The sequence below is a fragment of the Protopterus annectens genome, chromosome 3.part1 (genome assembly GCF_019279795.1).
Source record: "Protopterus annectens isolate FY-2018-M chromosome 3.part1, PAN1.0, whole genome shotgun sequence".
Classification (NCBI taxonomy): Eukaryota; Metazoa; Chordata; order Ceratodontiformes; family Protopteridae; genus Protopterus; species Protopterus annectens.
Window position 1 is genome coordinate 1154982067 of NC_056732.1, and position 18674 is coordinate 1155000740.

Genomic DNA, 18674 nt, shown 5'->3' on the forward strand with positions numbered 1-18674 from the left:
TGGTTGGCCAGAAGCCACCACGCTGAGGAGCAGCTCTTCCACTCTGGTGAGGGGCGGATGTGATGCTGCACCACCACCTTTGGCAAGCTGTTGTCTGCAGACATCGGAGGCATGCTGCAGGACAGGTCTAATTAAATCACTGCAGTGATGGCGTACCTGCTCATAAGTCCGGTTATGCATGCCTACGTCATTAACCCGACGGACAACATCTTGCCACACTGCAGTGCATCCATGCTGGTCCTGGCTGCTTCTGATGAACAGCAAGGTGTGATGTTGTAGTAGGGCGTCTAGGATTATTTCTTCCTCTTCAGGGGAATATGCAGGTTTGCGATTGTGAGACATGTCCCTGGAAGGCAATAAAACAATAATTGTGAGCAAGTCATGTGGTACACTTAACATTCTAAAGTACAGACATCAATGAAATGCCATATATAGCAACCTATTGGCTGTCAGTAGACACACACTTTTAATGCCACATATCAGTGCTCACCCCACAACTGCCTGATGCCTGGCACATTCTATATATTAAACCATGTCCTGCACAGCAACAAAGTGAAGTCAGTATGTAAGACTATACAACATCTTCCCCTTTTCTCTTCTTCATTGCTCCCTTACCCTTCTCTGTAACCTGGCCCTTCTATACTTGGTCCTGAGCTCACATTCTCTTACAAGCAGTATTCACCTGACACTTACTCGCTATCATGTCTCCAATACTCAAAGCTTATTCCACATATATCCTACTCTTTACCATTACTATAGCCTCCCTATCCATACCATATTATTGTACCTTCTTTGAAAATATCACTTTACATGAACAAAACCTTCACCTCCCACAAACTTTACCAACCGCATTTTTCAATATCTTGACGCATAGTAACATAACCTGTTACTCTAACTTTTTACTCCCAAAATACCATAGAACAACTCATATATCATTCTACTTCAACAAAAAGAACTTATACAACTCACCAAAACCCCTTAAATTCCTTGTGAATTCCCAGCAAAACCTCCTTCTTCATGGAGATATTCATCCTAACCCTGGTCCCTACACTAATAACAATTTTAATCTTAATAATATTACGTCACCGACAATATCATCATGTACTAAAACAGCTAACTCCCTACTAATAGCACAACTCAATATAAGAAGTTTAAATAATAAAACTCATCACCTACATTCACTTCTTGACTTACATGCATTCGACATACTATGTCTTACTGAAACGTGGCTAAAACCCTCTATTCAAGATCAGGAAATCACCCCTCCTGGCTATAATATACTTAGATGTGACCGCATAAATAAGAAAGGTGGAGGCGTAGCTATTCTCTATAAATCTAATCTCCAAATCACTCTCTACAATGAACTTCCATCACTTGACTCCAAAGCCGAAATATTATCTATCAAACTAAGCATCAACAATAACAAATCAATTTATCTCATTTGTATGTACCTTCCCCCTGGAAATAATACTCATATCCTAGAAAACTTACTTAGTTCACTTTCTAGCCAACTACCTCAGGAAACCATAATACTTGGTGACTTCAACATTGACTGGATGACCTGTTCATCCCAACACCCCACCAACCATATAAATCTTTATGGCTTCTCTCAATGAATTAATACTCCAACTAGAATCCATAAACCTACAAATAAAGAAACAACTCTTGACTGGATCCTTACTAATAACCACCTAAACAAGTACTCTCCAGGAATTCTTCCCGACAATATTAGTGACCATATGCTCACATATGTTATTAGACAAAAGTTGAATAACCCAACTACCCATAAAGTTAAGGTGTCTCGCTCAAACAAATTCTTTAACCCAGATAAGTTTCTGGCAGAATTGAAAGCATGTGACTGGTCTCCAATGACTACCCTTGAACTAAACGAAGCAGTGGCTTACTTTAATACCAACTTTCTACAAATCCTTGACTATCATGCTCCTATTCACTCTACTAGGATAAGGACCAAATCAGCCCCATGGCTTACTAAACAAACTAAACAAAAAATGCTGTGGGCTAAATGGAGAACTACCAAATGTTCATCTGATCACCTACTCTTTAAGCAATTAAGAAATGCCACTAAGAAAGATACTCTTGCAGATAAAAAGGATTACTATCTTCACATACAACAAACTAGTCAGCATTCCTCTCAAAAATTCTGGTCAGGTATTAACAAACTTCTTAAACCAGGACATTCAACTACTCCTATCCCTTCAGGCTTTAATCTCAATAACTCCACTCTGATCCCAGATGCCTTTAACAAGTACTTTACAGAAGCCATTCAAACCCTAGCTAATTCATTACCCTCTTCTACTACCTCCTTACCTAATACCTCTAACACTTCATCTAATGTCTTTAACATTCAACCAGTGCCTACATCACTTATTTATAAGCTTCTCAAGAAACTTAAACCTTGCACCCCATCAGCTGACCAACTCCCTTCAGAATACCTACAAATTGCTGCAAAAGCTATTGACTACCCCATATCCATTCTTATTAATAGGACTATCTCTGAAGGAAAAATACCCACCATATGGAAAATATCTCATATAATACCTCTACATAAAGGTGGCTCCTCTATCGAGCTCGCAAACTTTCGCCCTATTGCCTTACTCTCCCCATTAGCAAAGATCATGGAAAGATGCATACATAAACAAATTCTTAACCACCTTCTACAAAACAAACTTCTAGCCAATAGTCAACATGGCTTTAGACCTTCCCACAGTACTACAACTGCCCTCCTTTCCTTCTCTGATGCCATAAATAATAATAGGAACAACAATCTTTTCTCATCAGCTTTATTCCTAGACCTGTCAAAGGCCTTTGACATGGTTAACCATAATATACTTCTTGACAAACTTAATCTCTATTCACTTGGCTCAAATACTCTCCAATGGTTCAGGAGTTACCTCCAACATAGGCAACAAGCAGTGCTATGGGACAACAACCTATCCTCCTTACTCCCAGTAAACATTGGGGTTCCACAAGGATCAATCCTAGGCCCCCTTCTTTTCTCTTTATTTATCAACGACCTTCACTTGAATATACCCCAAGCCATCTGCATTCAATATGCTGATGACTCAACACTTATTTGTGCTGCCAATAATGTTTCCTCCCTCCAGTCCCTCACCCAAACAGTCTTCCATAATGTTGAAAAATGGTTTATGGAACTCTCCCTCCTTCTTAATCCCAAAAAAACAAAACTTCTTCTCTTTACCCCTACACACAAATCACCAACACCTTTCTTCACTATCTCCTCTAACAATGCTACCTGCATTAGCCCAGATTTGACCACTCGCCTATTAGGTGTAACAATTGACAATCATCTTAATTTTGATGACCACATTAACAACACCATTAAATCAGTTAACAAAAACATCGGTACTCTCTACAGAATTAAACCCTTTCTTACCCCATCTGCTAGAAAAACTGTGGCCCAGAGCCACCTGATCTCCACCCTTTTCTATGCCTTTGCTATATATACAAACTTGTCTAAAAACAATATCACCAAACTTTCTACCTGCTACAATAGTATTACTAGATTCATTACTGCTTCCCCTTTTAGAACCCACCACTGTATTAACCTCAAGCAACTAGATTGGTTAGAACTCTACAACCACTTACGCTATCAACAATTAATTATCATTCATAAGACCCTTTTTTACCCAGATGCTACCCCTAGCCTTACAAAACTGATTTCACCTTATAAAAACCTAACCACACTAAGATCGGCTAACAAACTCCTAGTAGCCTTAACCAAATCAAAGAATAAAGCTGGGGACTCATTATTTTCAAATGCTGTCGGGAAAATCTGGAATCAACTACCTCAGGAAATAGCAAACCTAGACTCTACATCCCTTTTCAAAAGACATATCAAAGAACATCTCAAAACTCAATGGCTATGTCCTTGTACTAATCCTGACTGAAATTACTCCTCCACTACTCCCAATTCCCCCCTTTATTTTTTCCCAACTTTCCCACTATAAAACTAATTTTTACTGTAGACAGATTTATCTTTGAGATTGTCTCAAACATTTTTTTTTCTCTCTTTTTCTCTAGCACATCTTGAATGTTGTTTAGTATCTAACTGTAGAATGTTGCTTACCTTGTAATTTTTATTGTTAACCAACTATTTTTCTGAAAGATTATGGTTCTGCTTTTTTGGTTTTTTGTGTTTTCACTAAATTCATACAAATGTCCACCTTTGTACTTATTGTATGTTGCTTATTATGTTTTATTGTTAATGATTGTTTTACTTCTTGTAATTGGAGCTTTTCTCCCCGGGCCTCTACTGAAAACGGATATTTGTCCAGCTAGACTAGCCCGGTCACCAAATGTAAAATAAATAAATAAATAAATAAAATAACAGTATATGGTACACTGTATGTGACACAATGCACCACCTAGCCACAGGAGGTATATATCAAGCTAATGGATGAAGAAAGATGTCATCCATTGCAATGAATGTAAAGTACAGTTTCAGTATTACCAGTATACCTCAGTAGTCTTTGATGCCAAACCCCTGCCTAACATATGTGCACAGTTGTTGATATAGGTGGCATACTGCTGTACTAGACTATACATGTTGCTAGATACACACGTATACCCTGTAACACAGATATGATTGAGGGCATGGTACAGGCATAATTACATACACATCAGACATACATACAACACACAAATGTATGCCAATCCAGATGAGCTTTACCTGTGTACCATACAGTACTGTGTGTCACTACTTACAAAACCTTATGCCTGAGGTATGTAATCTGTGAGGAGTACAGGGAAGACACAAAACAGTGTCACCAAGCAATGTGAACATACACCATACTGTACTGTTTAGGCCTACAGCTTCAGGTAGTACTGCAGTTCATATGGGATTTGGATTCACCAGCAGTACCACTCACTAAGCATACATGTATTGCTTTAACCTACAAAGGGACACCACAGTCGACAATAAGGGACTCCGTCACACCGTATGCCATACTACTTTTTCTGCCTAGCAATAGCATACACATATTTTGCTGGGATCACAGCTAGGACACAAACTACCATGACAGAAACAATTTCACACTAAGCTATCACACCTTTACAGACCTTACACACATTCAAAAACACATTCACCATCACACTCAGTCAAACTCACATAACAATTATTGCACTAAGTACATGTGTGTGTGCTTGATGTCATGGGTAGGTAATATGCTATTGGCCCTAGGGCCTACAGCAGCCTAGCCATATGCTACACTGGCCTTTGACACACATGTAATTTAATTTCATTTGCCCCTGTCAACCAGAGCCACAAAAGTGATTCCTGGGGTGTATTTCCTATCTCCCAAACAATCATCAGGAGTATTTATGACAACTGCTAATGAGGAGCTGTGTTTGCTATTGAAATTGTTTTTTTTTTCCAGAGTATGGCATGTCTCTGAGTTAGGACTCTATCCCTCCAGCATGTGCTGTTTAGTGAGCTGACAAGGTGTAGGGCCCTAGAGCGTGTATCTGGGAAGGATTGTAATATGTTTACGTGGAGGATGTCCAACAGCAATGGGTGTGACATAGCTCAGTATGTTATGCAGAGGTCACTTCTGGGTAAGCGCTATGTAACACAGTGTAGCTGTGGTTTTGTGAGTCGGTCTGCATAGAGCATCTGTTTGAGGCTGGTGTTACTCTTTGTGAGGTATGCCTGTGGCCTTTCCAGTTGCTGTAGTTGGCATTGTACCTTTAATGGGTTTTAAGTGTGATACGTAAAGGGGAACAATGACCTATATTTCCCTAGATGACACACCTTTTGTGATGATGTGTACCACGTAGACAGAGTACATGACCAGTGTGGCACTGTGATTATCAGAGGGGAGGCTACTGTCCACCTGTGTCCCATGTTCCCTTATCACACCTTCGGTGTTATGTAGATAAACACCTATGTGGTAGTTAATGGGTACAGTGTTCTGGCAAAAAGGGATGGCACTACAGTGTCAACACTGAGCTTCAGTCCATACCTTGGTCGCCAGGCACCTGTCGCAGTAAGTATACCCCATGTCTCTCTCCCTCTATCTATACATATATATATATATATATATATATATATATATATATATATATATATAAATATATATATATTTCTACATATCTCTCTCTCTATATATATGTCTATATATCTATTTATCTATATATATATATATATATATATATATATATATATATATATATATATATATATACATCTATATATCTATATATATCTACATATATCTACATATATATATATATATATATATATATATATATATATATATATATATATATATTTATACACACACATACATACACACATACATCTAGACATCCATTGCTGTACATATAGATGTACATATAGGCACGTATACATTCCACTGTTCATGGTGGGAATATCACTTATGTGACAGTTGTGAGATATACACTTATGTAATAATATTGCACAGTATTGTGCAGACTGCATTGAAGGTGTCCTCAGCCCATGTAGCTTTAGCAGGTCTCACTGGCTACAACACTTCAAAACTGACAGAGCATACCCACAGCGTTTAACCACCACATGTCATATACCAGCACTGCATGCTATTTTCTTTTCCACACACTACAACCTTCATAGAAATATGCACACTTCAACAACGTATATATGTACACCCTTCACAGACAGTTGCAGTGTGTCCCTTGCCCTATGCACATGTACAGATACGTACAGATACGTACTGCTGCCACATATGGATGATTCACAGTATGTAAAGTACTCTTCATAAACATCTACTACATGCCAGCAAATACATATGTGTTACATACCTTTCGTTTGTATTGCTGTGTTCCATTTGTTTTTAAAGGAAAAGTTTTTTTTTTATTTTATTTTTTTATTTATTTATTTTCTCTCTGTCTGTTGCTCTTTCTTTTTCTGTGTTTCTCTGTCTGTCTTTGTCTGTGTCTCTGTCTCTGCCTCTGCCTCTGTCTCTGTTTCTGTCTCTCTCTCTCTCTCCTGCTGCTGCAATGAGATTATTGCATGTGTAGACAGCAAGTACAGCCTGCTTTTCTAGGTATTTGCACATGTGCATGTGATGGTCTCTGCACCAATTGGTGCCCACCATTTACTAATTGCATGCAGCCTGCTGTGTGGTAATTGCACTACTCACTGTCATAGCGGCCCACTGCTATAGAATGCTAGGTTAGGTAGGCATAGCCCTTTCAGCTTTCCAAAGTGGGGCCCATGCTTGTTTGCTGTGGACACTGTTGTGTCAGTCAGAAGGTTGGTATACTTCTTATCTCTGAAGCTAGGGTTGTAGCCAGTGATTTGCATGTTGTACTCAACCCTGAATGTTGCTGCTTCAAGTACACACTTGTCAGTGTAGAATTTTACTCACTCCTCCACATGCTTACACAAGATACATGGGATGTGTGTACTTTCATTTCTAATTAGACAATTAACTGCCATACAAAAGTAGTTATTGCAATGTATTCCTCTGGCACATGAACTGTCTGTGAACTACTATACTGTAAATATTAATTACCTCACTTTTGAACAGTTTGTTGTTTATTTGTGTTGACATTAGCACGGGCTGCTCAAGACAACTGGACACATTTCAGTACTGAGTATGCCTACCTACAACCTTGGTAGAGCCTGAATACACAGGTATATTGTTCTTCTGGGTAGGGGTGCAGAAGTACAGAGAGCATTATATATTATTGTGTGATGTTTATCTTGCTGAAAATACAGGGTTGCTGTGTACCTGTTAGTCTAACAAGGCAAGTAGTCTGTCTGCATAGCTCCCACTTGTGGACATATCCAGATGATAGCCAGAGGTTAGCCTATTATTCTTTGTCTGTGCACCACACCGGTCTTTTCTGCATTGGAACAATGGCATTGTCACAGTAGGTTGCTAACAGTACATGGCTACATCCTTTGATATTTCTGTGTCGTACTCCTACATAAGGGTATGCTTGTGGGGCTCGTTCCAAAGCTATTTGCAGAGTGTGTAACAGCAGACAAGCTGAAATGCCTGTGTGTTTCTGTCTCTGCCAGGCCTTTTATACACTCAGGTATATATTTGAACAGCCTCAGGGAAAGGTACATATATGTGGGGTACACCTGTAATATATTACAGACATTAAGTCGATACTGTGAGTGAATCAGAGCATATGTATTAATACACCTGTTCTGATGTGCATGCAGTGTGTACTATTACTTATTGACATTATTCATTAAGTGTAATTCCCCACTCTTCGGCCTACCATCAGTACTTTTCAGAGAGATTCTGAGGGACAAAGCTAACATTTGTTTAGGAATCAGGGACATCCCTGAAAAGCAGTCACAGTTGGGAAATATGGCCTCTCTCCTATTCAAATATGTCAGTGTTTATCCTGCTCTGATACTGTGTGGGGTTTGTAAACTTCTACTGTAACATTATTTCCTGCTAGAATGGCTGGTTCTCATTTCACCGTCATGTCATGCAATTCCACAACAACTGCTGGTAAAGATCCACAGAACAAGATTTGTGTTATGACATTCCTATTTTCCCTTTACATTCACTCATTGTAATGCATGATATATTTATTACAGCACCAACTTGCTGTAAATCTACTGTGGCCTAGTGGTACTTCATGCAGTCTAGTGTGTCCATGGTCTGGGGTTCGAGCCTGACAGAGGTGTTTTATTTTGATGCTCAGCAGAATAAGGGCCCTGCCATGCAGAGTGACTAAGGCACTTTTAAGCAGTTGTAAGCTGGTTTGCACAGGTTTGCATAATGCTTAGCTAAGTGCACACTCGCTTAAACCCGTTTACTACTGCTTAAAAGTGCTTACTCCCGCTAACCCCCGTGCTAATTTCTTTGAAAGAAAAGAAAATGGGGAGATAGGAAACTGGTGCAAAAGGGGGCACAAAGAGGGAAAGACAGTAGGGAAACAAGCTCGGGATGTGCAGGACGGGTGTAGGGAAGGTCTATAGCTGCCAATTTCTTTACCAACAACAGTTGTGCATATGCAATAAATTTGGAATGAAATTTGAAACCTTCCATCCCTGAGAGAGGGGTGAGGACAACAAAGTCTGTTGTACTGACAATTATAATTATCAGTTTACATGTCCAGCGGACATGTGTGCGAAATGGGCAGCTATTTATGGGGCGTAATTTTTTTTGTGGGAACAGATTGCCTTTTTTTTTTTTCAGGTAAGAGTTAAAAGTGAGGTAGAGGAAGCAGGTATATCTGGGGAGGTAGGTTGGGGAGGTAAACAGACAAGACAAACAAGACGCATACAAGGGCAGAGTATGACACATGGGGTGGGTGAACACAGTTGACAGGGACGGATGTTTGGAAATCGCAAGCCCATGAGCCCACAGATGGTAACATTGTAACTGAGATCCCCACCCATGGGCAGTCACCACTGCACCTTCACAGCCCCGAGGTTGGCTGTGCTGGGGGCTGCGTAGGAGGGGCAGGCTCACTTGTGAGTCGCGCCACTCTCGCTGGCATACGGGATCAGCGAAAGAACGCTGGATCTCCCTATGCACCACAGCCCGGCCCCTTTGGAGGGTGACAGGTGGCCCTTCTCCACCCACGCTTGCACGGGGGGGTGAGCCCCATCCCCTGTAGCACTTCCACCCAAAGGTGGCACAGGACCAATGGAGGAGGGGTGCCCGGGCTGGGCACCAGACCTGCTGGTGCCAGGTGCAATCGCCAGCTGAGGAGGGACAGGTGGGTCAGCTGGGACCGGCCTTCCCATACGTTCTGTGATTAGGTGTGTTTAATTACAACATAAACAACAGCATTCCAAATTCGTAGTAACAGCATGCAGTAATATTCCCATTAACCCAACACACCAAGGTTCCAACAGTTGAACAGCAAGCATAACATATGCATAAATTGAACGACAGTGGACATTCCAACAGCATGCAGGGATGATTGGTGGCAACAGGCCACCAAGATTGTGGTGTTTGAACAGGGCACATGCATCAAAGTAAATGCAGATATTTATAGAGCAATAGGACATATGTCCCAACAAATATTTTGAGGTGTGGAATTGCATTGTTTATGCACATACAGTAGGGTGTAGAAAGAAACCTCAATTAACATCTTATAAGTACTTTTAGTCTACACTACATTCCTATTGACTGCAGGTGCATATCCCCTACATGTATTATCACACTTGGCAACATGCATTAGGTTGTGTAATTGGTTTGGCTAGTTCATTATATACCTGACCTATATCTGACATACTAACTGTCCAAGATGCAGATGTTACTGCTACATATTTATTTATTTTATTTATATTTCTATATCTACATATCTAGATGTGTTCACGTGACATTTTCAGTTAAATTTCTACAGAACCTTACATTTCGTGTAGCACACTCACATTTCTGGGGAACACATTAACAAGCTACTCGTGTGCCAGATTTACTTATTCATGCCAGCCATTAACTGACTGTTGAGGACTGTATATATGCTTCACAGCTACTGGCACTTCCATCATCCACTTTATATGGGACTGCCCAACTATGGGTTGACAGCACTTATTACAACAGTACTATTTGTATAATGCAAGGGTACAGCAACATTTCAAAGTAAGTGACACAGACACACTCCAAGTATTATACCTTTATTAATTACACTACACAGTTTTATACAGGCTCTCTCCTTTATTTGATATTACAGTGCATATGGAAGACATATTCAAGACATATTATACCTTTATTAATAGGTTACAACACTCTTTTTCAGGCTCGCTCACTTATTTTATATGACAGTACATGCAGAGATATTATTCTGGACTTATTTTACCTTTCTTAATGGGTTACTACACTCTTTTTCTGGCTCTCTGACTTATTTTATATAACAGTACATGGAGAGGTATTATTCAGGGCATTTTATGGCTGTATTATTGGGTTACAACACTTTCTTTCAGGCTCTCTCTCCTATTTTATATAACAATACATGCAGAATAATTACTAACCTGCCTGATGACACAGCCTTAGTAGCTTATCTGCATAGGCTTGCTGATTCGCAGCACGGGACACCTGCAGCTGTGACGTAAATGAAGGGATATTGAGACATACCTATCCATTATATAGACTAAATTAGCATTTCTTACATACTGCATACCATGGCTACCTACTCAGTAGTGGGGCATCTTGCATGTCACGGGCCTCCTGTATTCATTGGTTCAGTAGGTCCTGTTTCCGTCTCTTCAGGTCTGCTTGGTGGTGACGGACCTGCTCACCAGTCCGAGGAACTACTGTGGCACTGGTGAGATCATGAGCTAACCAGTTCCAAGCCTCTGCCTTGTACTCCATCCCTTGGAACTGGCCCTGCAGGAGTCTTGACTCATGACGGTGGATAAGGAGCCAAACCATGTATTTTGACTCCTCGATGCCCCAGCGTTGCGCTCGAAAATGAGTATCCTCTTCAGCACCAGCCATTCTAACTGCAGAAGGGAGCTACAATCAGTTATGGCGAGTATTCCTGCCCATGGTGCTTAAATATGCCGCATTTCCTGCACTTTTTTGTGATTGGCCATTTTTGTAAATTCTCGACTGACTGCAGACCTGCTTAGCAATGGTTAATCTACCATTTATAAGTATATGTATGTTAACAGTGGCTGTTTATCCTAAGCTGTCATGGCTTAGTGGTTCAGTACTTTGATTATGGCGCACAGTGTCCTGGTTTCGAATCTTGTCATTGTTTTTTATTCTACTACTGTCTGGACAGGCTAGGGGGTGTGGCTGTGTTTAGATAGCTTTGCTCTACATTGCTCCATGTTGCCCGACTGTGTGCTGGTTGGCACGGTATGCACCTCCGTGCAAACCGATTGCGCTGGGTAAAGTGCTATTTAGCTATGGGCAACTACATTGCGTTGGGTAAAGTGCTGCTTAACTATGGGCAACTACACTGCACTGGGTAAAGTGCTGCTTAACTATGGGTAACTATATTGCACTGGGTAATGTGCTGCTTAACTATGGGCAACTATATTGCGCTGGGTAAAGCGCTATTTAGCTATGGGCAACTATATTGCGCTGGGTAAAGTGTTGCTTAACTACGGGCAATTATATGTCAGGATCCTTTATAAATATACATTTTGTTCACTGATACATAGGCCATTTCAATGCTTTCAGTAAAATTTTAATCATATATGTCAGGAATTATTTCATATACTAATTTAAAACATAAAATAGAAAGGAGAGTGGTGGGACTCAAACCATGAATGCCTCCTCTTTGTGCGAAGGCTCTACCACTATGCTATTGCTATTTGGCTTAACTTGCATAAACATTTCTTATTATGCTCTTCAATGTCGGGATTGCTAACTGCAGCTAAGCAATGGGCACACCCTTGCAAACACGCGCAAATATGGGCAGCTATATCAGGAATTAGAAAAAAAATTAAAGTTTAAAGCTTTGTCTCCAAGCCTTCCAACCTGGGCTGACCCTCTAATATACTTATTCTTAATCCTGTCCACCCTCGTCACACCCAGTGCAAATCTTAACATTTTTAATTCTGCCACATCCAGCTCAAACTCCTGCCTTTTTGTCAATGTCACTGTTTCCAATCCATATAACATAGCTGGTCTCACTACCCTCTTGTAGACCTTTCCTTTCACTCTTACAGGTACTCATCTGTCACAAATCACTCCTGACACTATTCTCCCCCCACTCCATCCTGCCTGTACTCTCTTCTTCATCTCTCTTCCACATTCACCGTTACTCTAAACTATTGACCCCAAGTATTTAAACTCATCCATCTTCGCCAACTCTACTTCTTGCATCCTCACCATTCCTCTATCCTCCCTCTCATTCACACACATATATTTTGTCTTAGTCCTGCTGACCTTCATTCCTCTTCTCTCTAGAACATATCTCCATCTCTCCAGGGTCTCCTCCACCTGTTCCCTACTCTCACAAGAGATCACAATGTTGTCTGCAAACAAGCAGTCACCTACACCTCTCAAAAATAACCATTCAGTTCATATGGCCCATCCAATAATAGTTGTATATGTTCTACCATTAGCGGATGACAGCTACCAAACAGATTTGATAGGAAATAAGAGTCTGTACCTCTTACAGAACATCTACCAAAAAATAAATAAATAAACAGATAAATTAGACATAATCTCAGGTTAGTTACATGCCCAGAACCTTCTCTTAGTACCAAACTTGAGGCATCATCCAAACCATACCCTCACAGATGCTTAAACAATCCCTTTTTTATTCAATACATTAGTGGCCACTGGGTTTCATAGGAAATCATATGTTCATTAACCAGTCTTATAAAATATTTGTTATAGCTGTTATAAACAGACTTATTTGTCACTGTTAGATGAGCCCTAAAGTATGTAAACAATTTCTTCTTCTTTTTTTCCTCTGATAAAATTTTTTGACTCCACCAGGGTGATCTAAAATACTTGCTTTCTGTAGAAGTACATGTTGGAGCAAAACGATCAATAAGACTATTTGTCTATAAAAATACCCTAATTTTCACAAATAGTTTTACCTTTCATCATAGAGTTCCACTCCCACTGTAGAAGTTAAGTTGTAATAGCCCCAAAATTTGAACTACAGATTTTTTTAACCTGCAGCTTTTCATTAATTTTTGCTAAATAAAAATATATAATTTCAAAAATGGCACATAAATGGTCCAAGTACCCTAGCTCTGAATATGTTCAACAATATTATTTAAGTTGTTAGGGAGACAGACTACATCCAATAGCTTACAACCCCTAGTATTCTTAGTTACAGTCTGTGAGTAGCATTTAAAACACTGACTGCTATTTGATGAAGTCAGGATTCAAATAAACCTTATTCATGTATACCAGTGTGATTACAATTCAGATTGTGAAAAGACTTAGCACCTATACCTAACTTCTAATAAGCTTTGTTTCCCACAGCTTAGCTATCCCAAACCCCTATTTTCATTTTCATGGTAATTTTTATGCCTTATACTTTGCAATACAAATATCCAAAGATGGGTTGAGCAAGCACACATTGGGGTTATTACATGTTTCCCCTAGCCATGAGGGCCAGTAGTGCTAAACCGGGGGTGAATTTGTGGTTATCCAGCCATTCATCCAAATTACATTTGAATAGACTAAGAGATGTACTCTGCTTTAATGTGGAGTGGAAGATTGTTTCATTAAAGCAGTATTCCCTGCAATAAGTATCCATTTCTCCAGCATCTCCTGTTAATTTTGAAAAAGAGAATGAGGTCTCGTCAGGTGCTTATGATATTGTTAGACCTGTGAATGTGTAAAAGACCCACTAGAACAAAGTCTGCTGCATCTCTATAGGCATGGCAGAGGTCTCCTTTTAATAGCCTGTATGCTACCAAGGTCTGCATAGGTTTTTATCATTTAGTGTCTTCCTTTTGAGTGGTCCTTCACTTGTAGCAAATGTTTGGATGGGAGCATATAGAAAAGGGCATTATACTCAATTATCAAACTAATGAGTGCTGGGTACAGTAGAACATTTATGTCCCTAGATCTTGATGCCTCACCTTAGATATAATCTGCATGATGAAAAAAGATTTCTTAACAACAGCGAATACATAGTTATTATAGGACATTCAGTGTCAACACAAATTCCCAGATCTCTAAATATGGCATCTATTTTCAAGGAAATGTCATTATGACAGTTACAATAATCTATAACAAATGCTGCCATTAAAAAAAGGAATAATTAGTAGAGCATATAAAATATTGCATGATAACTATAAGAACTAATCAGAGGAGGTTAGAAAGGATTGGGAAGAGAAGCTGGATAAGCAATTCACAAAGAAACAATGGGAGGATATATGTATGTCTCCCAAATATGCAACAAAATCTAGAATATTTAGGATTTTTGCCTGGAAATGTTTACATAAATATTTTTATACCCCAAGTAGACTCCAAAGAATTTTTCCTGAGGCAGACAACAAATGCTGGAGGTGTGAAGGGGAAGAAAAAGGTAATTGGGAACATATTTTCTGGGAGTGTGGTGAGTTGGTGGACTTTAGGGATTCCCTGCGGGATGAACTGTCAGAAATACTGGGTGGGCAGATTTTTCTGATGAGGGTGATGATTTTTCTGAGCTATGATACAGAATTAGAATTGCTTAGACATGGTAAGGCCTTGCTGTGTCTAATAATGGTGGCTGTCAAAAAAGCAATTGCTAGAAAATGGAAATCAAAATATAAACCAGCTATACTGGAAGTAGTGAATATAGTAACAGAGATAAAGGAACTGGAATTGAGATCTTTAAAAAAAAGGGTAGGAGCAAACTACATAGGAAAAAATTGGAAATGTGGGAACAGTACATACAAGGGAGGAATGAGGTTTAAAAAGTGGCAGGACTTAGATGAGCTATGTAATGTTTGAGTGAGAAAGATTGGGTAGATTACAAATTATGTATAATGTTTGCAGTTTTTAATTTCTCCAAGCCCTTTGGGTTTCTAATACCACCACGGGAATGGACCTCATTCGTAAGTCAAAGTACGATTAAAGATCATGAAATTATTATTGTTTCACTCTTCCATGTCAGCCAAAAGTGCTCTTCGCGGCACCTGCATTGTACCCAGTAATGACTCCTGCAGTTCGTACGGTGTTACATGAATTGGTAACATATCTAAATACGATTGTAAATTATTTTTTATAAGACCAGTTGCTCCTACTACTATTGGAAGTGTCTGGGTATCTTTCTTCCACATGGCTCTCATTTCTGCCTGCAGATCAAGGTATTTTATGACTTTGAGTCTCTCTGTACACAAGACACTGTAGTCACTAGGTGTGATGATTTCAATGATCAATGCTACTTTTGTCTTATTTTCTAGGACCACTATATCCAGTTTTTTAGCATCTATCTTTTGAACTGTTGGTATTGGATGATCCCATGTGATATAAACTTCATCATTTTCTGTAATTCTTTGTGGCTCATGTTTCCAGTGTTTTTCAGCCACTTCAATACCATAATGTTTGCACAATCTCCAGTGTAACAGTCTCGCCACATTATTATGCTTTTCAGTATACAGTCCCTCTGCCATTAGTGCAACAAGGTGTGTGACTGTTTCCCATTTGATTTTACAAAACCTACATATGTCTGTTTCTCCCACATGTTCAATAGACTTTGTAAACCAGTGTGTATGTAGCCCACTATCTTGGGCTGCCAATATTAACCTTTCATTTCTTGATGTGAATTCACCTTACTCTTTAAACATTCCTGCCTTCATTCTTGATCAACATGAGGCTCTTCCAGAAGTTTTCTATACTTGCAACTATATTTATGTTTTTTCCACATTTCTTGCTTTCTCATCTGGTCCTTCACCTTATATTCTTTCTTTTGTTTTTTAGCACATTCAGTTGCTACCTGGTTTTTATCTACTTCTGGTTTGACTTCCATTCCTGCTTGATGTCGATATGTTTCTGCTAAATTAAGCAGAGACAACATCTTAGATTTATTCTCCTCATGTTTCAAAACTTTCACTATATTTGGATCTTGTGAGGTCATTAGATATGTGTGGAGTCCCACGATTGCAGATCTATACATGTAATCAATTTCAAGGAGGCCCATCCTGCCTTCGGAAAGGGGAATATATAATCTTGGTTCACTGATTTTTATAAATCATTTGGTGAGAATGAAGTATCCTTCTTGTTTTCATATCCAGTCTATCCAACACTTTTTGGGGCGAGTCAGTCACTCCAAAACTATAAGTTAGGACAGGAAGAGCAAATTGATTTATAGCTTGGATCTTGTTCCTAGATGTTAATACTGTTTTCAGGATTAATTTAAATCTTCTAAAGTACTCCTTACTGAGTTTTTTTTCGCATTTGCTCATGTTTTATTGCTGATCCTTCATCAATTCCCAAGTATTTATACACTCCCTTTTGCTCAAGTTCTTTTATATCACATTCTTGTCCCAAACTGATGTTTTCCTGGTGCTGCAGTTTTCCCTTTTTAAAGGTTGCTTTTGCACAATTATCAAGACCAAATGACATTCCAATATCATCTGAAAAAGTTTTGATAACCTGCAGCTGTGCTTTCAGTTCCTCATCTGATGAGCTATACAGTTTTAAATCATTGCCAAAGCGAAGATGAGAAGTCATGAGACTTTGTTGTTTTCTAGGAGCCAGATTGTAACCATGGCCTAAGCTGTTAAGTAAATAGCGTAATGGATTAATGGCAGGGCAGAATAGCAACGGTGACAGAGTCACCCTGGAATATCCCCCTTTGAATTTTTATCCCTGGGATAATAATCTGTCCTTTATCATGGCTTAATTGCAAAGTGGTCTGCCACTGTTTCATAGTTATGTAATGTAGTCAATCAGTGAAGGGTGTATCTTATACATTTTTAAGCACTCTTTTATCCATTTATGTGGGATACTATCAAATGCTTTTTTGTAGTCAATCCATGTCATACTTAGATTCTTCCCCTTCTTACAGTTCTCCACTATAACTTTGTTTAACAACAAATGATCCTTTGTTCCATATGACTTTCTTTTATTGCCCTTTTGTTCTACTGCCATAATTGAGTTTTCTTCTAAATGACTATAAACTATGTCGGTGTCAATTCCCGTGTATAGTTTATACGTCGTTGGAGGACAAGTTATTGGTCTGTAATTTTTAGGGTAGCTTGCAGGTTCAGTCTTAAGTTAGAGCATTGTTTTTCCTGTTGTTAACCAGTGTGGTGTGTGTCTGGGGTGTGCATATAAATAATTCTTACTCATGGCTAAATCCTTGTGCAAAGAAGTTAATACTTTAAGCCAAAAGTTAGGTACTGCATCTGGGCCTGGGTTTTTCAGTTAGAGGCTTTTCTCAACTTTGTTTCAATCTCTTTGGCTGTTATTTCATCCCATTCCATATCCTGTACCTTTAAACTTCTTATTCTTTCTTTTGCTTCTTCTATCCATTTAGCATCTTTGTTATGTTCCACAGGGTTTTCATAGATACTTCTCCAAAATGCATCTACTTCCTCTTTTTTTGGCGGTCTTTCAATTCCTTTTACCTTATTTCCCAATTCTCTATAAAACTTTTTGTGTCATCCATAAATTGCTTATTTTGTGATTTTCCCTTATGTTTATCTTTGTATCTTCTAAGTCTTTCCACATGTTTTGAAATTTTTAGTTTGTTATCTCCAATAATGCATAATAGATCCTGGTCTTTTCTAATACTGCGCATTGCTTTTATCACATCTTTCTTCGTATTTTTGTTGATCTATTCCCTCTTCTATAATCTTCTAACAATGACACTTCTTCTCTTAGCTGCTTTATAGTTTTCTCTATTCAATATTTCCATGATGGTTTTCACTTTCACCCCCTCTTTTCCCTCGCTACCCTGTGTTCCTGTGGTAGAACTTTTATCAGTTATTAATTTAGCAGCACAGTAATATACTCTGTTTACTTCTGTTATATTGCATGGATCTCTATAGACAGTCCTAATTACTGTGTTCATTTGTTTTATCAAGCTTCTGACTTTGGGGGTTTTATTAACCTTCTGCAATCTATTTCTCTCATTGATCTTGATATATCTGTCTTTGTTTATTAAATCAAGCAACTCTTCTCTTAACTCATTTTCTTCCATACTGAGGGCACATCCCTTGTTTTCCGATTCCTACGGGCATTCTATAGAAAGTTCTATAGCATCTTCCTGTGGCACATTCTGTTCACTTTCATCCTGTGTCATCTGTTGTTCTGTCA

At 39.0% G+C, this 18674-nt stretch overlaps 1 protein-coding gene across 1 annotated transcript in view; it reads left to right on the top strand.

Annotated features, from left to right (window-relative positions):
• FAM135B (family with sequence similarity 135 member B) overlaps window positions 1-18674 on the top strand; it is a 2319882-nt gene that overhangs the window by 2126307 nt on the left and 174901 nt on the right. The gene's annotated exons all lie outside the window — the stretch shown is intronic.